This window comes from Hippopotamus amphibius, chromosome 7 (assembly GCF_030028045.1).
Source record: "Hippopotamus amphibius kiboko isolate mHipAmp2 chromosome 7, mHipAmp2.hap2, whole genome shotgun sequence".
Lineage (NCBI taxonomy): Eukaryota > Metazoa > Chordata > Mammalia > Artiodactyla > Hippopotamidae > Hippopotamus > Hippopotamus amphibius.
The window spans coordinates 77,987,148-78,013,948 of record NC_080192.1 but is presented as its reverse complement, the minus strand read 5'-3'; positions in this window follow the sequence as shown (position 1 = coordinate 78,013,948).

The window sequence follows — 26,801 nt, the reverse complement described above, 5'->3', positions numbered from 1 at the left end:
AAAACATGATTAAACAAGTTTATTTTAGCCTTTCTGGCTGTAAGAGGTTTGTACTCTGGAAATGAGTAGGTATTTTCTGCAGGGGGTGGGCCTGTGGGCACCCCCCTCTGTGGGTGCAGACCCACCGCTGTCGTCAGGCAGCAAGGAGACAGCTCTGCAGAGCAGAGGGCTCCCGGGCATGTGACAGTCCCCGGGTAGAAAGATCAGGCTGAATCACAGTGGAATACACTGAGGAAGTTTGCCTGGGTCATGAGGCCAAGTTGGCATCTGTGGCTCTTGAGGACAAAAATGGAGTTTGCAACAAGGATTCTCTCTAACCTTTTACTTCCAGGGATCATTTTAAAACCTTGCATTGGGACCTTCATTATTTAATGTATTCTTTTAACTTGAATGGTTTGGTCAGGTTTTGCACTGGCGTATATTCTCTCTCGAGCTTACCCACCCAACCCCTACCCCATACACAAAGTTTTCCACTGAACTCTGGAAAAAAACAGGCCAAAGAGTTCTATTTGTACATTCCTCTTTCATGCTCGTAGAGGGTGGTGTCATTATAGCATCTTAATTTTTATCGTTGTGAAATGATTTTACTAGTTAAGGATTTGATGGGTGTTGTTTTTCTGTTTAATTAGAAGGGCAGGTTTGAACATAAGTCAATGGAGATGAACTTTAAAGTCTTGCTCTTTCTTATTAAGAGGTACGCAATGTGTTATCACATTCATAGAATGTAGATTATTCCTTGGGCCTTTCTTTTATTTCCTAAGTTCAGATCAGGATTAAAGGTGTGCTAACAATATTTGGCATTTCTCAGTTGCTTAAGTGAGGCCACTTCAATGTGATATTTACTTCATGTATCCTTGTACTGTTTACTTTTTTCACTGGAATTGTATATCTAACGTGGTATTTGTAGTAAATAAAAGTATTGTCAATGTTCTTTAATAAATAATTGCACCCGAGTAATAGGGTAGAAGGACTGAAGATTAGGTCAAAGCAATATGTAGGATATTAATTTTCTGCGGCCACTCTCCAACCAGTTCCCACAGACGTGGTGGTATTAAACAGTAGAAATTTATTATTTTGAAGTTCTTGGGGTTAGAAGTCCAAAGTCAAGGTGTCAGCAGGGCTGTGCTTTCTCCAAAGGCCCTGGAAGAGTTCTTTCTTGCCTCTTCTAGCTCCTGGTGGTTGCCAGCAATCCTTGGCCTTTGGCAGCATAATTCTATCTTGGTCTTCATGTGACCCACCTTCACTGTGTGTATCTGTGTCCAAATCTCCCTCTTCTTATATAAGGGCACCAATTGTCAGATTTAGGGCCAACCCTAATCCAGCGTGACCTCATCTTGACTGATTACATCTTCAGAAGACCCAGTTTCCAAAGAAGGTCACATTCACAGGTTCTAGTCAGACATGAATTTTGGAGGAACATTATCTAGCCCAGTATAGATGTGGAATTATTCCACCTTAATTCAGGAGTAGAAAAATAAGGAAAGAGGCAGTCAGTGGCTTTGCTCTAAAAGCAAAAATTGCTTCTTAAGATCAGTCCTATCCAAGGCAGATAAGATTTTATAGGAACTGAAACTTGTATAGTTTTTTTTTTTCTTAGGTTTGGGGGTGGAGGTAGTGCTTCTTAAGAAACAGAATATCAGAGGGTCAGGACAGGGAGGTGGGGAGGGAGGCGGGGAGGGAGTCGTGGGAGGGAGGGGATATGGGGACATATGTATAAATACAGCTGATTCACTTTGGTGTACCTCAAAAACTTGTACAAGAGTGTAATGCAAATATATTCCAATAAAGAGTTAAAAAAAACCAAATAAAATTCCAAATACGGAGTTAGGTATGAAAATGCATATTTATTTAGAATTTTTAAAGAAGTAAATTAAATACAGCTGATTCACTTTGTTGTACAGCAAAAACTGGCACAACAGTGTAAGGCAATTATATTCCAATAAAGAGCTAAATAAATAAATACATCAATTTTAAAAGGAAAAAAGTAAATTAAAAAATTTTAAAGTTAGCATACCACACTCATCACAAAATACTGAAAGCTATTTTTATTAACTGTCTGACACCTTTATGATACTTTTCCTTCCCTTTATTTATTTTTGGTTGCATAGGCTTTGATCACCTCCTGTGACAGTTTTGTACTGTATTAGTTTCTCAAGAGATAATGATACTTAAATTCTATCTCTAGCGTGGTTGTTGAAAAACATTATAATTTAGAAGTTTCAGTTTTCACAAGTTATTGGTAATGTCATTTAAAGGCTTAGGATTGTTGTCAAATTGAGAACACCTAAACTAATATTTTTTATATGTGAGCTGTAAGATTCAGGCATTTTTCAGGGTATCTCATATAGTGGTGACTGATAGTAAATCCTTCATCACTGTCCAGTAGAATTTTCTGTGATGATGAACACGTTGTTTATCGGTGCTAATATGGTAGCCACTAACCACAGGTGGCTATTGAACACTTAAAGTGTGATGAGTATGGCTAAGAAACTGAATTTTTTGTTTAATTCCATTTTAACCCTTGGCTTTTCACTCCCAGCCCTGGGGCCCACCTCAGTGCCCTCTCCAGGCTCAGTGACTGTGTCAGCAGACTGGGACCTGAGCCAGTGAATTTGGTGAAACCTACCAAGGATGTGGAGGTATGAAAAAAATTGTCTCCCTCACTCACCTGCGTGTGCTCAGAATGACTTGAATCAACATGTTTAAGAAGGGAAAGGTGTGTCATTCTGGACACACTCCTTGTGTGTGTCCTTGAGACTTCTTTCAGCATGAACGTCCATGTATCAGTCAGGATAGACCATATGATGCTACAGTAACAAGCACACCCTCAAATCTCACAGTCTTCAGATGGTAAAAGTTTATTTTTTTTACTTACATGACATATCTGTGCATGGTGGCACCAGGGATGCATGGTCCAGATCCCCTTCAGTGCAGGACTGGTGGCCTGCTGGGAGAGCATCTGGTTGTTGGCCCGTCCCGATGGCCACCTCATCCCAAGTTTCATCCCTTCCCAGGGAAACTCACATTCAGTGGTTTATCAGAGGGATAGCATAAAGGGTGCAGCCACCTCAGCCCAATGTAGGTCAACTCTGAAGGGCCCTTTTAGCTCCCGAGCTCCCTGTGAGCCCAGCTGATGCTGCTCTTGCACCTGCAGTCCAACTGGACTTCCCCTTTTGCCCATTCCCCCTTCCTTCTTGAGGTGCGTATCTCACAGGTATTGTTCCCAAGGCTACGCCTTAATAAATATCCTGCAGGGTGAACTCTTGTCTCAGAGTCTGCTTCCCTAGAGCCAAGCTGTGATGCTTTAATACCAGGAATGGGCCAAGAAATCAAGGGATAAAGTGAGTTTTTGGAGCTGCATTACTCACCACTTTCTGGCAAGAAAATCCCCATCAGTGGCCAGAGAGCCCCTTGCATGAAGTGATCATAAAGCACTAGTGGTGAACTGGGGTGGTGTACCAGCAGGAGGAAATGCACTAGTGCATGCAGCATGTCAGGCCTTTGAGAAATGCGGGTAAATAGCTGTAAGGACAATGGAATTCAGTAACTCTTGCTAAGACTGATCAATGCTCTAGAAGAGATAAAAAGCTATGAACAATTAATGGCCAATCAAAAGCCCTGGGGAATTCCCCGAACCTTGTGAACCTACAGAAGTAGCTTAGAGGTGATGCCAAGGCTGCTCCCTACCGTAGGGGCCAACACCACGGGCCTCTCAGAATCTACCCGCACCTGCCCCCCTTGTCACTAAGCCTGTAACTAGGGTTAAGTCACAATAAAACCCAGCCAGGGACGTTCTGAGCCTGAGAAGGGACAGGGAATGTGTCCCAAAGGAGCGGCAAGACCTTGCCCAGGTGTACCAACAGAAGGCAGACATCTGTGCGTGGGGTGGGATTCTGCAGCTGCTTCAACGAAGGGATTGAAATATAAAGCCGAGTAAGAGAGAGCTGCTTAATGTGGGAGCAATCTCTTGGGACTCCAGATCTATTCAACACACTGGAAGGACTCCAGGAGATGGGAGAGTGCCCTGGTGAGGGGGGTACCAGAGATCCTAAAATCCAACCCAGAGCTGGTGTGGGAAAGTGCATTACAGGCCCCAGCCCACGGATGGCACTCAGAGAATTCCCAAGCAAGAGAGGCCACGCGACACACGTGAGCGCTGGGAGCGGGTGAGCCGTCGTGGTGACGTGCAGCGATGCCTGAGGAGTGGAGGGAGGGATACTGCTGACCCACAGATAGTTACAAGGATGGTTATCACAACAGAGGGTCCCTGGGGCAAAATGGATGGGGACAGCCACCAAGGGAGCTACTCAGTCTGTACCACTCAGAGAAATCAAGGCGCAGTGATCAAGAAGGCAAGGGGAGTAACCCCATTAGAAAACTCACCTTCCTTTGCCCATTTTCCATACCTGAGTCAGTTTCAGACCCAGAACCCACTGAATGAAGAAGAGACCAGCTCCCCAAAAGGAAGGAGACCATCACACCAGGGCAAGTTACCCTTGGTTCTTCTGCAAAGGTCCCTTCAGCCAATCATTCAGCTAACAGTGCACCAGGGGAAGAGGAATATCTCACATTTCAGAGACTGTTGGATGTAAGACCCAGGTCTCTACTGTTATCCAGGCACAGGAAACATCATCTTGGCCCCCCTGTTAGAGTGGGGTTTTATGCAGTCCCACTCAGGATCCAGCTCCCTCTGGGTGCATCGGTTCACAGACTCCCCAGCCCTGGTGCTCATTTCGCTGGTCCCTGAACGTGTAATCGGAAAAGACCTACTTTAGGGTCATTGGCCTGAGAGGTAAGAGCTGTCATAGTGGGGAGGGGCAAGCAGAAGCCTCTGGAAGTATTCCCCCCTCCCTCAGATGGTGAATGGAGACAACACTGCATCCCAGTTGGTGGCAACAGTTAGGGTTAGGTATCAAGAGGATGCAGAGATAGTGGTCCCACCATTTCTCCATTACTAGTCTAGCCCTTGTAAAGTCCCAGCGAATCCTGAAAAATGAGAGTTGATTCTGAACTCAGCTGAGCATTTCGCCCTGATCGCCGTCTGCCATACCAGATGTTGTGTCTTTGCCAGGACGTATTAACTTATTTGAGGCAAAGGGTGTACAGACATAGGTTTAGCAAATGCATTTCCTATCAGAAAAGAGGCAGTTTGCATTCACATGAAACAAATGTATATACACTTAGAGTTTTGTGTCAGGACTAACGTTGACCCTTCTGCCCACCGTCATAATATAGTCTACAGAGATCTGGACCATCTGGAAGTTCCACGGAGCATCACGGTAGTTAATCCACTGCACCACTGATACCATCCTGACCAACCTGGATGAGCAGGAAGGGACTAGCACGTGGGAGGCCCGGGTAAAACATGCGTTCCAGAGGGTGGGCGATTAAACCCTATGAAGATTCGGGGCCTGCCATCTCAGTGAAGTTTTTCAGGGTCCAGTCATGAAAGGCATGTATGAGCAGGACATACCACCCAAAGTAAAGGACAGGTGATTGCATCTTGCATCTCCCACCATGAAGAAGGAGGCACAGCATCTTGCAAGCCTCTTCACACTTGGGAGGCAGCATGCTATGTATCTGGGGATTGTGCTCCGACCCACATACAAGATGAAATGAAAAGCTGCCGACTTTGGGGGAAGCCCGGGCTGGGGTACAAGGATCCCTGACACTTGGATCATATAACCTGGCAGATGTATCATTGCTGGGAAAGGAGCTGTGTGTGTCTGCGGACAATCGCAATAGGAGAGTCACAGCACATGCCCCTTTGCCTCTGCAGAGCAAGTCTGTGCCTCTTCCACCTTTAAAATAAACACTCCTGGTATGCTGCGGGCCCTGGTAGAGACAGGAGCCTTGACCATGGGGCATAAAGTGGCTCTGCGGCCACGGGTGTCCGTGATGAGCTGGGGTCTAACAACCTCCCTCCCCCCACCCCTGCCCTGGGACGAGGGTGGGTGGGCCCACAAGGATCTGTTTTAAGATGGAAGTGTGTATCTACAGTCTCACATAAGCCAGAGTGAGAGCAGAGGGGACAGCAAACTATACAATCCATAGCCCAGATCTCTCTCTCATCCACTGCACTTGCACCAGGGCAGCTCATCAGTTCCTTCCTGCGACTGGGGAATTGTGTACGACCGGTTGGAGGAGGAAGAAAAAGTCCAACTCTAATTCATGGTCAAGTGGGTTTGGTGCGTATTTGGAAGCTGAAAATAGATGGCAGCTGTACACACCTGCAGTCCAGGGTGGTTTTGAAATGGTAGCAGGGGAAAAAACAACTCTTAGTTCTAAGCTCTGCAGGTTGAGATGTCTTGGTTCCCAGAGGTAGATTTCTGCCTGGGAACAGGTGAGATGCGTTGAATTAGAAGCTGCCGTCTTCATCTGGGCATGTCAAGGTCACCAGCAGGCAGGCAGAGTCCCCACCCTGATGGGGGTATTTGCCCAGAAGGAGGCAGCAGGGCTGCTGCACACTGGGAGGAGGAGAATGTGTGTGAAACCGGGGTGATGCACACGGGGGCCTCTTGGAACCCCGTTGCTCAGCGTTGATGGTAAATGAACAAGCAACACCTCCAGCCTGAGAAGGGCATGTAGACCAGGGTTCACCTTCTCAGAAATGAGGTTCTGGGTCATCACACTGGCTAAGCCGCTGAGACCAGCAGAGGTGCTAGTGAGGCCGGCGGCGCCTGGAGTGGATGGTCCAGAAGGGAGATAGATAATGGTTCTCAGCTGAGGCCTTGAGACCAGCCACAGGGGCATCCTATTAACCTCCTTTTAAGTGTCCCCCAGGAAGAGAGGCCCACGGGAATCCTGAAGGACCTGCTTCCAGAACGTATATGAGGAAGTGTGTCTGAGAGGCACAGGGTGGGCTGTGGTGGGCTTTGTGATGTGCTGCCCAGGTCCCTTTCAAGGACAGGTTGCCCTGGTGGCTGGAAGCACTGTCAGCCCCAGCCTTCAGCTCTGCTCCTTCCGGAGCTGACTGCAGAGTTCCTGCAGCTCAGATCCGCTGACTGAGCACTATTGGATTGTAAAGGCCTGGCCCTCTGCCTAACTTGGGACATCTCTGAGGGGCCATTCTAGCTCCAGAGCTCCCCGCGGGGTCCGCCCAGGCTGTGGTTTTGCTACTCTGCCCACTTCTGCCCCCTTCCTTTCCCTTCCGTAGGTGTTGGCTCCAAGGGCATTTCTCAGTAAGCATCCTGCACACCAAACTCCATCGCAGAGTCTGTTTCCCAAAACCCAACCTGCAGCCTCCCTCACATCAGTGGAATATACAGCTGCAGAACATGTTAGTGATGAAGCCTACATCTGGTGGCCGAGTGTCTGGTTAGCCAATCAGAAGTGTCGGGCTCTTAGCAACTGGGCACAGACCAAGGGCACTAGGCAAGGGTGCATGGACTTCCTTTGGCCAATGATAATTCCTCCAAACCCAGAGGCCTGGCTGGGCCGTGCAGGAAAGCCTTACCTAGGTCCCCAAGCTCCTCGTTACCTGGAGCCTAAGGGCTCAGGGTCTGGCCAGGTGGCCACAGGAGGACTGGGTGAGTGCTGAGGCCCCGTGTGGTAGGCAGAATAGTGACACCCCCAAGAGGCTCTCGTCTTCACCCCCTGGACCTGTGAACATGCTAACTTGGTAGATTTGACTAAATTATCTTGAGACGGGGAGATTATTCTGGGTTATGTGGTGGGCCCAACGTAATCACAAGCAAAGAGGGAGGCAGGAAAGAGAAGGTGGGGCAACGGAAGCAGAGGTCGGAGTGATAGAATATCTGGCATTGAAAGTGGAAGACACCCATGAGTTAAAGAGTGTGGGCAGCCTTGAGAAGCTGGGCAAGGCAACGAAGCATTAACCCTGGATCCTCCAGAGGAACTGTAGTCCTGATGACTCCTTGATGTTAGCCCAGTGAGACCTGCGTGACATTTGACCTTGGTGGAAGGGCTTTTCACATACTGATGGATGGGGAAGTCACCTGGCTTATACATGATTTAACTTGAGCTTTATGCTGACTAGGGCAGCCTGCCTTGTGGCCCGTCAAACATGCATTGTACATCTGCTTTACCCATTAAAGGAAAGAATGCATTTAACAAATAGAAGTGGAGTCACTGTGGTTCAGGCATCCAAAATGAAGCGGATGGCCATTGTGTATATGGTTTCAGATACATTCCTGCCTCACTGAGAACCTAAATTTTCTGGACTGTATCTGACTCAGGGATACCACCAGCGGTTCTCAAAACAACATCTGCCAGCAGCTGCCAGCTGCAACCTTATGGTCTCAAGGTCTCCCCTTACAACGACAACCATTTCCTTGCTAAATAAGCTTCTTTCCTTCTTGCCAGCTCCATTGATAACTCTTGACAAACAACTTATGTGATTTAGTGGGTTTTGCCTTTATAAGCCTCCCCCACTTTGTAGACCAGCAGAACACAATTCAGGTGCTTCTTAAATCTGTCTCCTGGGCTGGAGTCCTCGGTTCAACTCAAATAAAACTCTTCTTATTATAGATTGGTTTATTGATTATTTCCATTGACAATCTCAGAACTGAAAGATAGTCTGTGGTAATTTGTGACAGAACAATAGGAAACTTGGAAGGGCTGCTTCTCCAGGAACTGGATCACTCCCTTGCCAATCCTCTTCAGCAGGAACGGACAGTGACCACTCTGTCGTGAGAGAGACACCCCCTCCCCCGCCTCTTCAAACCAAAGGCTGCCATGGAGATGCACAGTAGGCTTGACACTGTCGGGGTCCCTGTTTCACATGAAACCTCAGAAGCAGACTTTGGAAAACACAGCAAGTGGTTGGCCATTGTTTCAGAAAGAAGAAACTGAGACGTGAAGCATGGTAGGAAACAGTAACAAGTAACAGATTTCTTCTGCCTGCAGCCGTAACGTCAGACCAGACTGTAAAGCTGTAGGTCAGATGCTGAGTGCCTGGGCGGTGGCTTCCCTAGGATGCCCGCACCACGGCAGTGGCCAGGAAAGCAGGTCAAGCTCCGTTTCCAGATCCCTCCTCTTTGTTTCTTCACCACTTCAAGACAGTTTCAGAAATGCACTTTGAGGAACGATCTTATTTCCAGTAACACTCTGAGGAGCAAAGCCCAACAATTAGCAATAGGCGTAAACATAGCCCTGGAAATAAGTAGTCCTACATAGCAGGACTCTTAGAAGCTCAGCTCACAATTGAAGGCCACCAGATGGTGGTTGTTTTGTCTCCAGAAGTGTACAGCCTACATGGCTGCAGCCAGGGCTGGGGGCCAGAGGAAGGGAGGGGATGCGCGAGGTCAGGACACCTAGCTCGCACCAGTGCTGATTCTATGCTGCTTTCCCACCGCCCGCCCCTGGACCCCTGACCTTCCAACTGGGCACGCGTGAGTGTCCGCTCAGTGACCTTTTGATGCCACAGGGGCCCAAATTCCACCCTCAGATGTGTTGAGCACCTCAATTTTCTAAACGTACGGAGGCCTGTAGCTTCGTTACACCTGGGCAGGAGGATGATTACTGCACTTTTTTCCAGTCACCTTTCCCCATGCACCCCCCACTCCTCGTGCCTCAGGTCTGCCCTACTGCTTTATACGTTATCCCATAAATACCCTGAGCCCCTTGCCTTCGGGGCTTGCTCTCCCTTCTCCTCACTTGGCTGCCTTGTGAATAAACCCTCCTCTGTTGCAAACCTTGGGGTCTCACCGTTTGGGCTTGCTGCATGTCAGGCGAGACGAACCTGGCTGGGTAACAGAATTGGGACCTGAAGACAGAAAAGACAGGTCTAACTCCAGAGCCCATCGGCTGCGATGATGGATGCTGCTCCCTCAGCAGCCTGAGTCAGCCTCCTGGATTTCAATTGTCTATTCTTTTTCTCGTTTCCCTGCTCTGGGCTCTTCGATGGCAAGGACCCAGTCTTAATTCATCTCCCTAGGATGTGCACAGAGCTCAGCTTTAGGCTCTCATGGGTATTTGGTGAGTCAATAAATAAAGGAAGAAAGTGAAGAACAAAAGGGAGAGGAGCACAGAGTGGGGGAATGAGGGAGCCGGCAGCTATTTTGGAGAAGTTCCTTCAAAAGGACAAGGGGTGCTTTGTACCATCTGCTGGACACTTACGGTACTGCAAAGGACTAAGGCACAGGCGCGTGAGCTGCGTGCAGGGCGCCCCATCAGCAGGTCTTAGCTGAGATCCCAGGACAAATGGCTTCAGGAGAACAAAGCACAATCGCCCTTGAACAGGCATTAGTTGTGGAGCAGAGCACTTCCATCAGCCTACTCTCGGCATTTCTCCTCCTCATCAGAAATTCTAGGCAGAGATGGACTTCCGTTTGTGGGAGAGGTGAGAGGGATGATTCTGGCTATAAATGCAACTCCCTTTCTCCCTGATCTATATCATGATACCTCAATTTCTGGTTGATCTTCGATGGGCAGCCTGTCACACAACCTAGTTTTAAACTCCTCTCTTCGTGGGCCATTTTTCCATCCAGTTAATCCTTAAAAATATACATAAAAATACTGGAGAGCTCCAGTCAAAGGCACGCTGGAGTGAGTTCTTTTATGAAGCAAAGAGGCTTTTTACAAAGCAAAAGGATTTTCCTTACACATTTAAATGATTAAAAAAAAATCCGGACTCAACTGTACAAATAGTAAAAGATGACACTATGATGGGATGTTAAACCAGAACAGTCCAGAGTCACGTGGAAGTTTCATCTGTGCTATAAAGTCTGCAGCAGGGCAGAAAAAGGATGAAATGCACCCGGCAAACTTGCTTATTTTGAAGCAGACCATTCTATTTAATGCTTCCCCTCTGCTTCCCCATGGTGGCAGCAGCAGTACCCCCCTCCTCAGAAAGAGTGTTTTAGTGTTGTTTCTCTCTATTTACAATTAAGAATCATTAATAACTATGCCATGCGAAGAGCTCTGAAAGGTAGCCCTTGGGGCAAAATACATGACTGAGTCTTGCGGTTCTTCCCCTTCAACTGGTGCTAGAGTGTTAAAACCAAGGAATTTGGAGTCAGATCTAGGTTCAGAGTTTGTCTGCATCGTTCACTAGTTGTAGTGCAGGTAACAACCTCACTAAGCTTCGTTTTTCTCACCTGTGAAAAGCAAATAATATCTGGCAGGATCCTTATGAGAATGGATGAGACAGTGCGTGTAAACACAGTAGGCACGGAAGAAACAGAAGCTATTAATATCACCACTAGTTACAGATGAGGCTTCTTTCTTTTTTCTGCATGGAACTCAGAATTGATGGGTGGAGCTCTAGCAACTCCATCGTGATTATGATGTAACCTTGTGGAAAGAAGTCATGCTTCAGGATGATGAAGCAGAAGGCAGAGGAGTTGGGCTCTCAGTTGACATTGTGGAGCCCTGGGCCATCTACCTCTGAGGGACTTTAAATTATGTGAGAGAAAACAGTGACTTCAGACAAGTTAGTAGCAGCCATATGCAATTCCTTGCTGGGTGGCTTTAAGGAGAGACCTCCTAAAACTTCTGACCCTCACTTTCATTTCTAAAATAAAGGGAGGAGGGGTGCTTAAATAACCCCTGTGGACCTTCCCCTCTCACATAACAGACCCGCTTTTCCACCTCCTGAGTCTGGAGGTTACACCAAAGCAGAGTTTCCTTCACTTTACCTGTTTGCCTTGATGTTTTTGCTAAGTTGTAGCAGCCTGATTTGGGGGCGGGGGTAGGTGGTGGGTGGGGAGGAACGGAGCAGGTGGAAGGGCCAGTAGAGGGCAGCAGTGGACCCTGACGTTAGCTCAAGGTTAGATCAAGACCTTGAAGTCCTGATCACCATATTGCTGTCCCCCAAACACTGCGTGAAGGGGACACCAACTTCCAGAGCCCAAGGGTTGCCATAGTCAGCCTGCCAGGAGGATATTTGTCCCCACAAGCTCAGCCGACCTCTTCCCAGTCAAAGCTGCTTCAGTCGCCTCTCCTCCTCAGCGGGATGAGAGCAAAACGTCTAACAAAAGATGTCAATCTTGTGATTTTTTAAATGATGAAGCACTAGAGCAGCAAGCTGCTATACTGGGAAATGGCCACAGGGGGTCGCTGCGCGCTCAGGAATGAAGGAATGGACACCGGTAAGGGGAGGGGGAGGCTGTCTAGGGGGGTTTGTATTTGAGGATGGAGCTGCTCTTGGAAGGGATGGAAGATGCTCCTTTCTGCACAGTTGAGTCCTGCCCCCCCCCCCACCCCCACAGCTGCGAAGGAAGAGTGTGTCTTCTTTGACCCAGAAACCAGGCTTGCAGAATATTGTTATTACTTTCATTGTTATAGGATTTTGGAATTCTCATGTAATCTCTTCTGGCTTACAGCTGAAGAAAGCTATAGATTCTCTCTGTAAAAAGGTCAAATACCCACTAGGATAAATCAAGGTCAAAGCCTGTGGTTCAGAGGGTCCAGAGGTGTCTAGCTCCCCCTGCTGGGTGGATGGTAAGAGAACAGCAGTGCTGCCCCAGTCACAGGTTGATCTCACGCTGGCCGCATGACCCGCTTCACTTATTGGAGACTTGATTTTCTTACTTATAAAATGGAGACTCTGCACACCACCGTGGTGTGGAGTTAATGTGGATAAAGCACGTGGAGAGCCATCGATCACTGACTGTGTACCTCCCAGGTGGGGAGCACAGGAAGGAGGCCCGAGGAGAAGCTGATAGGCTGGAATGTCGTTACCAAAAGTGGGGTCTGGCTGTTTGCCGCCAAAAGCCAATGGAGAGGCAGGGTTGGTGGAAAGGAAAGTTTGATTTGTTTCAGAGGTTGGCAACAGGCTGGGGTTGGGGGGTGGAAAAGGCAGACTCACGTCCAAAGGCTGACTCCCCCACTGACGATCCGTGGACAAGAGCTTTTACAGGCAGAGGGAGGAGGCTACGTGCAGAAACAGCACAGTCAGCTCCGATAGTCATCTCGAGATTGGTCATGCCGTGGTTTGATTAGCGTCATCTTGATCGTCTTAAGTACAGTTCGTCTTCAGTTCCAGGGTCGCTTTGTTCCCATTTCTTTGAGGCCAGTTCTCAGAACTGTGGCAGCTCATGTCATGGAACGTCTTCCGCCTGGGGGGGGGGGGTTCAGTATCTATAAGACAGCTCACAGGATGTGGCTCAGAATATTATCTATAGCCCTTGAGAAGGAACTAAAGGTCCTTGGCTTTGCTTAATGACTAAACTATTATGATTTCATCCTGTTGGACTGTTTTCGTTTCTGCATTTTCTCATTTCTCTGATTAAACTTTGGCTAAAATTTTTCCACAGGCAAAAGGCAGGCAGAAGACGTGGAGCACAAGGATCATAGGGTCCTTCTCCATTTCAGTCTGAGCTTGGGTGTGTCTGCGCTTGGCTGGGAGAGGCAGGCGAAGGAGCCGCCCAGAGCTCAGGGGGGCAGAAGGGCTCTCTGGGATAGTGTGGATGCACAGGGTGTAGACCAGTGGTTCTCAAAGTTTAATAAGTTTGGAAGCATCTGGAAGGCTCTTGAAACACAGATCGCTGGGTCAGCAGACCCTGAATACCATGCAGTCGTAACCAGCTCTTCCAGGGTCCACAACAGGGGGCCTGGACGCACCACGTTTTAGTGGTTGGTCTAAAGCCAGGGGTGAACTTCAGAATTTCTGATCGGTTTGGAGTCATGCCTTAGAAAGCGTCTGGCACACCATCTTCTTGTTCCCTTGTTACTGCTGCCAAAAGATTTATATGAGCAAAGGGTTCCCTGGCTTTAAAACATTGGAACAAAAACAAAAAAACAAAACAAACAAAAACAAACAAAAATTGGAACATCATTGGTCTAAAGCAATTGTCCTCAAAGTACGTTCCCTGGATCGGTGACATCAGCTTCACCTGGGAACTTGCCACACAGAGACACCCTTGGGCCCTGCCCCCGCCCTGCGGATCAGAGACTTGGGTGGGAACCGGCAAGCAGGGGGGTGGGGGGGGTGGTTAACAAGCCCTGCAGGTGATGCTGATGTGATTTAAAGCCTGAGAGCACTGGTCTAAAGGAAGCGTGGGCTTGGTGCCCGGGCTCCGGCCATTCTTCTATTGGCACGTTTGCTCCTAGTGTCCTGCTCCTTAGCAGCCCTTTCTTCTTTGGCATCCCCAACCCCGACCTTTCCCGCCTCCCCTCATCAGACTCCAGGTGTCTAGTGACATGCGCCCCCCTCTCTCTGCTCCCTGAACTGGCACCAGGCAGTAGACAGTGAAGGACTGACCAAGTGCACTAATTTCTTTTTTTTTTTAATAAATTTATTTATTTATTTAATTTGCTTATTGGCTGTGTTGGGTTTTCATTGCTGCACACGGGCTTTCTCCAGTTGTGGCAAGCGGGGACTACTCTTCATTGTGGTGTGCGGGCTCCACATTGCAGTGGCTTCTCGTTGCTGAGCATGGGCTCTAGGCGTGTGGGCTTCAGTAGTTGCAGCACACAGACTCAATAGTTGCGGCACACGGGCTTAGTTGCTCCACAGCATGTGGGATTTTCCCAGAGCAGGGCTCGAACCTGTGTCCCCTGCATTGGCAGGCGGATTTTTAACCACTGTGCCACCTAGGAAGTCCCCAAGTGCACTAATTTCTACTGGTCCCATAAAACGAGTAATGAAGTTCCTGCCCAGATTTCCACTTGCGATAAGAACCCTAAAAAAAGAGAAAGTAGGAACCCCAGGGCCAAATGGGGATGCTGGGATATTTTGTGGCCTTTGGACAACTCTCGGGTCCCTAATGATAATGGTCCTCGCTGGTTGAGCGAGTGTGATAGTGTTACCAAGTCCAAGCTCGTACTGCTCGCCGTATCACAGGCCAATAAATCAAGAGGCAAGTTGTTGGGGCAAAGAATGGTGACTTTATTCGGAAAGCCAGCAGACTGAGACGATGGTGGATCCATGTCCCAAAGAACCATCTTGTCTGAGTTAGAATTCAAACTTCTTTTATATTGAAAGCAGAGGCAGTAAAGGCAGCACTTGCTGGGTCTGATCAGCCTCCGGAGGGGTTGTGTTACTTCCTTCCTTCCTGCAGCCGTTCACAGGTGGGCCTGGACAGGAGGTTTCCTGTGAGCTAAGCAGAGGTATTTTTAGCTTAATGCTCATTACCTGGGAGGCAGGGTTCCCAGAGATGGGCCATCATGTAGAATTTAAGCTTCTAGGCAACATCCCTTTAGTGATTAACTTGTAGCAAAAGTAATAGAATGCAAAGGTTAAAGTAAAAGAAACACATCCAAAATGGAGTCAGATTTGTTCCTGTTACAATAGCAGTAATAATAGCAGTGACAACAACAGCATCCACAGCAGCTGACGGGTGTGGGCACTTTCTTGGCGGCCAGGCACCACTCTGTGTTCACTCACTTCATCCTCACAACAAGCCGTGAGGTTTACATGACTGTTAGCCCATTTTAGCGAGAAGGGAATGTGGGCTCAGAGAAGGTAAGTGACCTGGCCTGCATGCACACGTCTGGTAAGTGGGGAAACAGCCTCTGCACCCCCGCCAGGGTGACCCCTGCCCCACACTGCCCCCTACCCCCCAGCTCTCTGCTCACAGGGCTGCGTGGGTCTTGGAGGAGACAGTGCCCACAGGACAGCTCGTTTGAACTCATCAGGTCTACACCCCATACATCATCTAGGCTCTCCGTGGGGTGAGCATCCTCCCCAGATTCTCAGACTGAGGAAGGAGTCATGTGATTTCTGAATTTCCCTGTCACTTCGGGAGGCAGAAGGTGCGGTGAGTCAGATCAGGGGCTTGCCTGTTTCACTTGCGAGGCACATCGGGCAGCTTCTGGATTTCTCCTGTGAAACAGGGATGAGAGCAGTACCTGCTTTCCAGGTAAAGCGCTCAGCACAGAACAGGGCGTCCTGCTGTTCCCGTGGAAACCAGAAAGCCAGACCATCTGTCCTTCCTGGGCAGCCTGGTGCAGGCACCCCACCCAGGGCCATGGATGCCCCCAGCCCAGCCAGAGATCGGAGTCTCATCACCCCTCAGGGTCCTTGTCTGTGAGCAGAAGCCAAGGGAGGAAAGCCCCTCTGTTCCCCCGAGCCAATCGCAGTGTGTGGACATTTCCAGCCTCTGCAGGCCTTGGAGCAGACCCTTCTGGAGCCCGCCCTTGTCTCCCTGCAGCTGAGCTCGAGCGGGCAGTGGGTCCCTGGGGAACCTGGGGCTGGGCCGCCGCGCACAGCTCAGCGTCCCCTCACTTGGCTGAGCCGGGGAGGAAGCAGGCATCATCTCTGACACCTCCTGTGGACTCTGTCCAGTGACAGCCATCCTGCTGGCGTCATGTCCTGGGGGCTTGGGGCCAGGAAGCCTGGATGGGGGCGGTGGGGTGGGGAGTGGCAGCCCAGGGCAGGGGGAGTTGAGTCACTGTGCTGTGCCGGGTGGGCCCTGACCACCTGGCACGATCCCACGTCGTGGGGAGGGAGACACTCCAGGTGCCTCCATCCACAATTCCATGTTACTCTCCCAGCAATCCAGGGGCAAGAGTGGGTGAAAATCAGTGATGTTTGGGATCCCCAGAAGGCCATCCCCTGGGAGCTGAGCTCCAGGTTGTGCAGCTTTGGCTGTGGCGCCCTCCCTGCCAGCCACTTCCTTGACCTGGTGACACTGCAGGGGACATTCGATCAGCTGGTCTAATGCAGGGCTTCCACGGAGGACAGAAAGTCTCAGCTCCACTCTGGAAACAAAGCTCTGGTTTGTGTGAGCTGCCCACGTGGCGTGGAGGCCACCGGGCCTCTGCTTGCCCCTCTGGTTCTGTCTCTTTCAGCCCCAGGCCCTAGAGTGCCAGCTCACCAGAAGAGTGTGGGGTGCCGACAGTCACGCCAGAGCCAGAGAAAGGCCACGAGGCAGCTAGTAAGAGGGGGTCAGTCCCGCACCTGCGCTAGAGCCAGCCTGGTTGCCTGCCCCGTTTCCCCCGCCGCACGGCCACGTGGGTGGAGGGAAGGAAGAGCCAGCCCCTCTCCCTGAAGGAGAAACCGGCCCTGGGCCCCTGCAGGCACGATCAGCACGGATCCAGGGGCAGAGGAGGGGCAGGAGCGCGGTGCCCACCGGTGGATGAGACCCGTGGGTGCCGAGTTCTAACCAGTTGCAGGAGGAGCTGAGGAGAGGATGGGAGAGTCCTTTCTCCCTGAGCCTCGAGGAAAGAGAGAAGCAGCCTTCCCCCCACCTCCCCCATCCTCTGCCCAGTACCCTGTGTGCAGTAGGTGCTCCATAAATACACATCGGACCCACACGGCTCACCCTCCCTGGGTCAGGACTTCTGTTTTTCCTGCTGCGTGGTTTCTAAGGACTCTGCTTCCTCCTGCCCTGAAAAGGTGCCTATTTTTAGCTTCCGCGTGTGTGCAGCAGCTCTGTTGAATCACCTCAGATGCTCAGCCAGGAAGAGCTCAGATCAGAGAGGGGAGATGAAGTGGGCTCAGCAGCCCTGGTGTAAACACAGGTTTGCAAGGACCTGGGCCCAGGAGGTGCGGGAGCAAAAGGAATGCCCTGTCTGATGGAGGAAGTGGCTCCCAGCCTCCTGAGTACCTGACCCATAGGAGTGTAGTCATCCAGGAAAAGCAGGTTTTTCACACATTTTTGTGATCTGATGAAATTCTGCCTTCAAAAGGCTCTAAATCTAAAAGCTAAGATGCAATGAAAGAAAATAAGCCGCAAAGCCACAGGAAGCAATTTTGAGCTTAAGCAGAATGTCCCCCTCCTCCGAGGAGCCTTCCCTGGTTTACCCTTCAGTCTTTCTTTTTTCCTAGCTCCTCAGCCCCTCAGGCTACAGTCCCAACCACACTATAAAGCTCACAATGGCCACATCTAGGGTGTCAAGGATGGCCCTGAGCACTGTGCAGGTACTTCGCCATAGGTGGGTGTGATCTGTAGAAGGAGGCACCAGCCCAGAGAGGTTGTACAACAGGAGTGGTGCAGCTCAGGATTTAAGCCATACAGCTGCCTCTTCCTTTTCTCATCTCTTCCCTGGTGCTTGCCTGTCAGGAGCTGTGAGGGTTAATTTCGTGTGTCAACTTGGCTGGGCCGTGGTGCCCAATCATTATTCTGGGTAAGTCTGTGAGGGTGTTTTTGGATGAGATTAACATTTGACTGGTGGACAGTGAGTACAGCAGGTGGCCCTCCATCCTCTGAGGGGGCCTCATCCAATCAGCTGCAGGCCTGAATAGAAGAAAAGATGACCCTCCTCCAGTAAAAGAGACACCCCTCACCTGAAGTCCTCAAAGAAGAACATGAGCTCCTCCTGGTTCCAGCCTTTGGGCACTGACCTGGGACAGTGGGTCTGCAAATTTTGAACTTTCCGGCCTCCATCCTCATGTGAGCCAATTCTTTACAATAAATCTCTTTCTCTTTATATATATGTATATATACACAGCCTACTGGTTCTGTTTCTCTGGAGAACCCTGGCTAATAGAGGAACCTTTTGTAAATTCTATGCTTTTGGCAGCCCTAGGGCACTCAATGTGGCACCCAACGCAAGGGGGCAACAAAAGCATTTCGAACCCAGGAGTCCCTGCCTAGTGGACCCCCACCCCTGAGAAGGGCATTCGCTCCTCTCCAACCCCTGTGGGGCTGGGGGAAGAGGCGCAGGCCCTGGGAGTGGGCAGGGTGGTGGGGTGACCAAAGCCAGGACGGTAGGACAAGAAACCTCCTTCAGGTTGAGGTTCTACAGGGACGAGCAGCACTTTCCCAAGGTGGGCCCAAGCCGGCTGAGCCGCTGGGCAGCGGTGACACATGACCTCAGGTCTCCTTCACAGCTAGAGGCGAGATCCGGCCTCGTGGGACACCAACAGCCTGTCCCCCGAGACCCACATTCTGGAGAGCAAGGGCTCCCCACCCCATCTGAGGTCCTGCCCTGGCTCGGGGAGGACAGACAGGGTCAGCGTCCTCCCGATGGTTCTCTACCCTCCTGCCTGGTGAAATATGGAAAAGGGGGACACGAGAGTGTGTCCGGCAGTCATTTTTCTGGCAGTTTTGCCCCCTCACCAAACCCTGGCAGGGGCATCTCCTTCTGAGACACGGATGGAAGGCAGGAGTGGAGGTTGGATCCTGGGTGTCCCAGCCGGACTTCTCTCCCGAGGGTCCAGGTAGCGCACCCTCACCCAGGTGACCTCTGCGCGATGCCCGCCCCTGGCGTCTGGGTGTCATCATTTCATGGCTGCCCTGGAAGCAGCTGCAAACTGCCTGGATCCCTGGACCTGGGTGAGGGCGTTATATTCTTCCAAAGAGATGCAAGTGAGGTTCAAATGATTACCCGATCAGGTAATCACGCAGGATACACGCTTCCGTGCCTGGCTCGTCCACTCACTACAGGTCTGTGCGATTCACTCGTATCGTTCTCCGTACCACGGGTTCCATCCCTTTCTATCGCTGGTCGTTTTCCATTGTATGAACATGTGTGTATATTGAGGAATACACTTAAGGTCAATGCACTTTGTGAAGTTTACTGTATTTGTGTTTTCACTCCGTGTAAAAAGTTTTCAAAGGCATCCCAGGAATGTGTACCACCCTGTGCAAAGCCTGGCAGCTGCACACAGCCAAAGTGAGCTCTCACTCATTTGAAATTTTACTGATATAAAGGATGTGCAGCACACAACTTACAAATTATAAAATACACAATGTACTCTTTCTTGTAAAATCTATATAGCCAGTTGATTCGCACAGACTTTTTAAAATGTTTTTCTGGAACTCTTGTACCCTTAGTCATCCTACAGTCACATCTCAGCAGTGATTGGAGACATGGAGTGGTTTCAATGCTTTGCGTGATTCTTGTTCTTGCTATTTTCTGTGTCTTTTTTCATCTTGCTTGCATTTAAAAAACTTAACTGATTACTCTGTCATTTGATATTTTGGGGACTAGAGAGTCTGAAAAATAATTCTACATTGTTAGTGAAATTCATGCAACCACTTGAAGATTAACAAAATTTTCTGTCTGTGATTTTAATTGTTTAGAAATGACAAACTTTAAACTAAATACCTTATTTTTCAGTTTATAACTATAACTTCAGTGTGATTTGCTATTTCTTGTAAAAGCTACTATCGGTACTATCAGTCTTTTTAATCTTATCACCAACAATAGTGTCACAAAATCAGACTACAAATAAATGTGTGACACTATCTGATTTGTCAGAGAATTCACATCATTGTAAATGAATAAAGCGTCACCATAACTGTCTGTTGTTTATAAGACAAAGCAAACCAACAAAGATGTATGTCACTCATTTGTCAATGATGGAAGCATCTTCTTTGCTAAATTAGATAATAGTTTACAAATACTGGAAGAAGATTTGCTCAGTTTGTGAGCTATTTGCAGTGTAACTGTTATAGGCACAACACTTTTAAATTTTATCTGCATTATTAATGTGTTCGCCAGTATTTTCTCAAGTCTAGACAATCATCCAAGTAATAAGTCAAGCCCTGGTTTGCAGTATTTGCCAATTTCCTTTGTGTAAATACTCCCAGCACAGTCAATTTCAAGCTACTGACATGTTGTCATAAAGAAGTGACACCTAAGCTCATTTTTGAAGGTCAAGTCTGGGTTAACTGGATGGACAAAGGAGGGGGAGCTTCAGGCAGAGAGAAAAGCATGAGAAAATGCACGGGGGCTCAAATGGAGCATGAAGGACCACGTCCAGACCGCGAAAGACCTTGTCTACCCAGGAGACTTGATGGTTATGAGAGCTGATACCCCTTGAATGAACACACTGTGCCAGTTTCTGAGCTAAGCATCATCTCATTCAATCCTCATCGGAATCCTGTGAAATAGGAACTTGTATTACCCCCTTTTACACATTAGGAAACGGTATGGCTTAGAGCAATTAGTTGACTGACGCACCTGAAATTACACAGCTAGTATTGATAAATGGTGGAGCTGGGATTTGAACCTATATTAGTCCGATGCTAGAACTCTAGCTACAACCTCTTAAAGGGCTCTCCTTCCTTATAGAAATCCAGGCAGAAAGTGACAAGGCCTGAGTGAAGGCCGGCTATGCGGGGCGGAGAGAGAGAGAGGAGGGAAGCGGTAAAGTGGAGACTCAGACACGATCCCTTAACCAACTGCGTGTGGGAGGTAGCAGAGGAAGGGGAGGAAATATGTCGAGGAATTTTTTTAATTAATTAATTAATTTGGCTGTGCTGGGTCTTCACTGCTGTGCACAGGCTTTCTCTAGTAGGGGCTCTTTGTTGCGGTGCGTGGACTTATTGCGGTGGCTCCTCTTGTTGTGGAGCACGGGCTCTAGACGCAAGGGCTTCAGTAGCTGTGGCATGCGGGCTCAGTAATTGTGACTTGCAGCCTCTAGGGTGCAGGCTCAGTAGTTGTGATGCACGGGCTTAGTTGCTCTGTGGCATTTAGGATCTTCCCGGACCAGGGATTGAACCCGTGTCCCCTGCACTGGCAGGCAGATTCTTAACCCCTGCGCCACCAGGGAAGTCCCATTGATAGAATTTTTAATGTGAACGGTTGGGTGACTTGTTGCCATTGACCAAGGCAAGGAATGGACTAGAAGGAAGGGTTTGGACATCCCGAGTGGAAGGCAGGCTGAGGCATCCAGGTGAAGAATTCTAGGAGGCATCAGAAACACAGCCCAACTTGTGGCTGTCGGGGGCGGAGGGGGGGGGGTGGGGGAGGGGGGAGGCGGAGTTTGAGGTTAGCAGATGTAAACTTATATATAGGATGGATAAACAACAAGGTCCTACTGTAGAGCACAGGGAACTATATTCAATATCCTGTAATAAACCATAATGGAAAGAATATGAAAAAGAATATATACGTATAACTGAATCACTTTGTTGTAGAGCAGAAATTTTTGTTTGTTTTTTTGACTGTGTTGGGTCTTTTTTGCTGCTTGCAGGCTTTCTCTAGGTTTGGCAAGCAGGGGCTACTCTTCATTGTGGTGTGCGGGCTTCTCAGTGTGGTGGCTTCTCGTTGCGGAGCACAGGCTCTAGGCACTTGGGCTTCAGTAATTGCAGCTGTGGATTCAGTAGTTGTGTCTCAGGGGCTTAGTTGGCTCGGCATATGGGATTTTTCCTGGACCAGGGCTCAGACTCATGTCCCCTGCACTGGCAGGAAGATTCTTAACCACTGTGCCACTGGGGAAGTCCCTGTACAGCAGAAATTAACACAATATTGTTTCCAATCAACTGTGGTTCAATAAATAAATTAAAAAAAAAAGAAACACGGTCCCAAACATTAGGGGGGAACCTGGCCTGTTGGTCCAGGTGTGGACATCATACACCTGAGGGTGGAGGTCTCCCCTGTTTGCGTGTGAAATCAGTCAGGGGGGTAACTGCTTTCGGCTTCAGTCAACCAGACACTAAGATCCAACAGGGAAGGAGACTTCATGTGTGGAGGTGTTACCACGTGGTCGCGCATTCCTGGAAGGCTGGTGCCAACCCTGCAGACCCCAGACTGCGGCTGCCCTGCCCTGACTAGACCAGGAAGCTGCTCTCCTGGAGACTCCATCCCACTCTCTGCGGGTGAAGGAGGATGGGGGACAGGGGACTTATAACCCTGCTGACCGGGAAAAAGAGAGGCTGCCAGTACCTGAAAGCTCTCTGCGGGCCACAAAGCTCAGAGAGAAGAGCAGGTGCTGTCATTCACAGGAAAATAAGAACCTGTTGTGGTGCCTGCAAGATGCAGATTCCTGGGTGCCTCCAAAAGTTTGGGTTCACCAGGTCTGGGCAGGGCCCAAGAATCTGCATTGTAATGACGCCCTGCATCAGGATTCTCCTGTATTAGGAATTTTGACTAAGTGTCTGGAAACACTGTGGCCCAGGCAGGCTGACATAAAACCACCCCTCTCCTACCCCAGCTGAGTCTGAGGCTGGCAGGCCTGGAGGATCACGCTGGGAGCAGAGAAGACAGAAACTGGGAAGGAGGTTGAAGACGGGCCAGCTGAGAGCTGGGGAGGGTCCTCACGACCACGGAGGGTTGCAGAAAGGAGTGAGGGTCAGCTGTGTCAGGGAACACGGGTCAGGCAGGGCTGCTGAGGACGCTGGCCTCTCACCGTCAGAAGGTCACTGAAGGCCTGGGTGGAGTGGTGGGCGGGCCTGTCGCGCTGGACGGAAGCTGAACCAAGAATGAGGAGGGGCCAGTGAGATGGATATTTCCACAGGTCAGCGGGGAAGCAGGAGAGTCAAGGCGGAGGCAGGCTGCATCACCACACAGCCCTCGGAGGTGAGGCCAAGGCCCGACTCCCTGGCTGCGGTGGCTGTGGGTGTGGGTCTCCCCTTTCTGCAGGTCGTGGGGACTCAGTTTTCCTCCATCACATCTGGGATCCAAATTCTCCAAGCCTGGCTGTGGAGTTGAATGTGGGCTCCCGGGCACTCTGTCCCTTCTGCTGCCCCAAAGCATATATGCATTTTCTTCTGCTTCCAAAACTGCTTTGAGAATCCCTGCAATGAGAGTCAGGGTTACAGAAAGCACAATAGGGGCAGTTTACCAAAATTCCTAATTCTTACAAGTCCTTTTAGTACCTAACTGCTCCTGGGGATGGCAGATGGAAAGGTGACAGGACCTAGGGCCAGGCTTTGAAATGAAGTATTGCACAATACAGAAAAATATTGAGAATGTATTCCACACCACTGGCGCCACTGGGAACTGTATCAAATTCTAACAGGTTTCCAAGTTTGATTCATATTTATTTTTAAGAAATGGGAAATGATAAGTGATACAGTAAGCTTTTAAGCGCTAGTGTGTCTTCGTTGTGAAGCCCGCACGTGCACATGTGCGCACGTACTCGTGCGCACGTGGGTGTGCGCGCACACACGCACACGCACGCACGCACCAGGCAGCAAGTGCTGGGATCTCAACTCCTCTCACCCCACCAACTTCCCGCTGTGCAGGCTCCCAAGACCATTGAATGCGGGGCTCCTTGGAGGAGCTAAACAGCTAAAAAGGAATCTCAGCCATTCACTCTATTCTTGAACTTGGGAACATCCTTTGCACTGATCTCTGTTCCTCAGTAAAACAAAAGAAAGTCATCTTAACAGAGTGTGCATTCTCAAACCTGGGCCATGCTTCCCACTGTCCTGTTCACACTGAGCTGCTGTGCTCACTGCAGGTAATCCGTATTGCATGACTGTGCCTTGGTTTACAGATCTGTCCTCCTCTGATGTCCATTTAGGTTCTTTCCTAAACGAAAGCTCCATTTCACATTGTTTACCAGCACTGGGCATTGTGGGACATTTTCCAAGTCAGGCAGTTGGATGTGATTGAAACACATCAGCTGAAATTGATTGAAATGTGGTACCTCGTGGTTTTTTTTCAACTCTATCCTGGTGGTCTTTTTTTTTTTTTTTTTTCAATTTTTATTGGAGCAGAGTTGATTTACAATGTTGTGTCAGTTTCAGGTATACAGCAAAGTGAATCAGTTATATATATACATATATCCAATCTTTTTAGATTCTTTTCCCACATAGGTCATTACAGAGTATTGAATAGAATTCCCTGTGCTATACAGTAGGTCTTTATTATTTATTTATTTTATATATAGGATTGTGTATATGTCAAACCCATTCTCCCAATTTATCCCTCCCCCATTTTTCCCCTGGTAACCGTAGATTTTTTTCTACATCTGTACCTCTATTTCTGTTTTGTAAATAAGTTCATTTGTACCATTTTTTTTTAGATTCCACATATAAGTGATGTCATATGATATTTGACCTTCTCTGTCTGACTTACTTCACTCAGTATGACAATCTCTAGGTCCATCCATGTTGCTGCAAATGGCATTATTTCTTTCTTTTTTATGGCTGAGTAATATTCCATTGTATATACATACCACATTTTCTTTATCCATTCCTCTGTCAATGGACATTTAGGTTGCTTCCATACCCTGGCTATTGTAAATAGTGCTGCAGTGAATATTGGGGTGCATGTATCTTTTCAAATTGTGGTTTTCTGTGGGTATACGCCCAGGAGTGGGATTGCTGGATCATATGGTAGCTCTATTTTTAGTTTTTAAAGGAACCTCCATATGTTTTCCATAGTGGCTGTACCAATTTACATTCCTACTAATAGTGCAGGAGGGCTCCCTTTTCTTCATACCCTCGCCAGCATTCATTGTTTGTAGATTTTTTGATGATGGCCATTCTGACTATTATGAGGTGGTACCTCACTGTAGTTTGGATCTGCATTTCTCTAATAATTAGTGATGTTGAGCATCTTTTCATGTGCTTTTTGGCCATCAATCCTGGAGTTTTTTTTTTTAATTTTTATTGAAATATAGTTGATTTACAATGTTGTGTTAGTTTCAGGTGTACAGTGAAGTGATTCATATAACATATATGCCTTATTGTGGTTTTAATTTGCATCCTCTGCTCCTGGAGAGGCTGAGCATCATTTCTTATGTCATTGGTCATTCGCTTTCTTCATCCCTTGGTAGGGTCATTTCTTCATGTGAGACAGTGTCTGTGGACCATGTTTATATTCACTCCGCTGGGAGGGAGAGATTAAAGACACTGGCTGAGGGTGAAGTGAAGGACCTGGGGAGGCAAGAGGAGGTGGGACCCAAACGTGGGAGACAATTAGACTTAGATTGGAGAGGGGATGGGTCCTTTGACAGGAAGGGAAGAAGGACTAACCGTTCACCAGGTAGAGGTGGCTGATGGGATGTGGCGGAAGCTCAAGCCCCTGGGCCTTTGTCTTCCCCATTGGGAGGTGGTGGTGGTGGCAGGCACGTGAGGGAGGCCGTGGGTCTGGAGAGTAATGCTCTGGGGAACAAGTAACCAGACAGTTCAGACTGTGTACGAGAACGATCAGGTGGCTTTGAAGGGCCTGTGGATGGCTTGGCTGGACCAGTCCAGGCTGTTGAGCACTCCTGGAGCTGTGCCAGCTGCCCTGGGTCGGGGAGGTTGGTCTGGGGGCTACCGGAAACGACCATGTGACCACCAACTGGGATGGGGTGGTTTTAGGCTCTGAGGTGCACCTCTGCCCCTGACATGGTCTAGAGATATTCAAGACTCTTCAAATGGCAACACCTTACCAGCAGAATGACCCCAGCAAAGGGAACCTTCGGTGAAGTTGTGAACTAACTCAATAGCCAGAGGGATTTGTTCAGTCACCTCGTCCTTTCCCTGGAAATCATCTTCAGGTGTTCTAACAGGCCATGGCTCATCGTGATTTCAGTCACAGGAATTCCACCGAACAGTTGTGTTTTGAAAGTGAACATGTATATCCTCAGGTTGTGTTCATATCAAACTCCTGGTGTTCATTCCCTGAATAGCTCCCATAACAAATTACCCCAAAATGGATGGCCTGAAACAACAGGAGTTTATTCTCTCATACTTCTGGAAACCAGAAGTCCAAATCTAAGGTGTCACGGGGCCAGGGTCCACCTGGAGGCCATAGGAGAGAATCTCTGCCTTTTCCAGCGTCTGGTGGGGTTGTTGGTGTTTCTTGATCTGTGGCCGTATCACCCGGGACTCTGCCTCCGTCTTCACGTGGACTTCTCCTCTGTGTCTCTTATAAGACACCTGTCATTGGATGTAGGGCCCCCTTACATAATCCAGGATGATCTCATCTTAAGATCCTGGAATTAATTTATCTGCAAAGACCCTTTTCCCAAATAAGGTCACATTCACAGGTTCTGGGGATTACGATGTGGACCTATCTTTGTGGGAGGGCACTCTACTCCTTGCTCAGACAAACCTTCCAGAAAGCGGATGAGACCTTGGGCATCTAAGATGTGTGGCGCAGAGGCCCCTGCACAGGAAGGCCCAGGAGCAGACCTCATCCAGGCCCACGGCACAGAGGAGAACATTGAGGCCCAGAGGGGAAGTGGCAAAGCCCAAGATAGACGGGTGAGGCTTCCTCTCTTCACATAGAAATCCTTGTATCTGGAAACAACACCCCCTCGCCCTCTCTGCAAAAGGCAA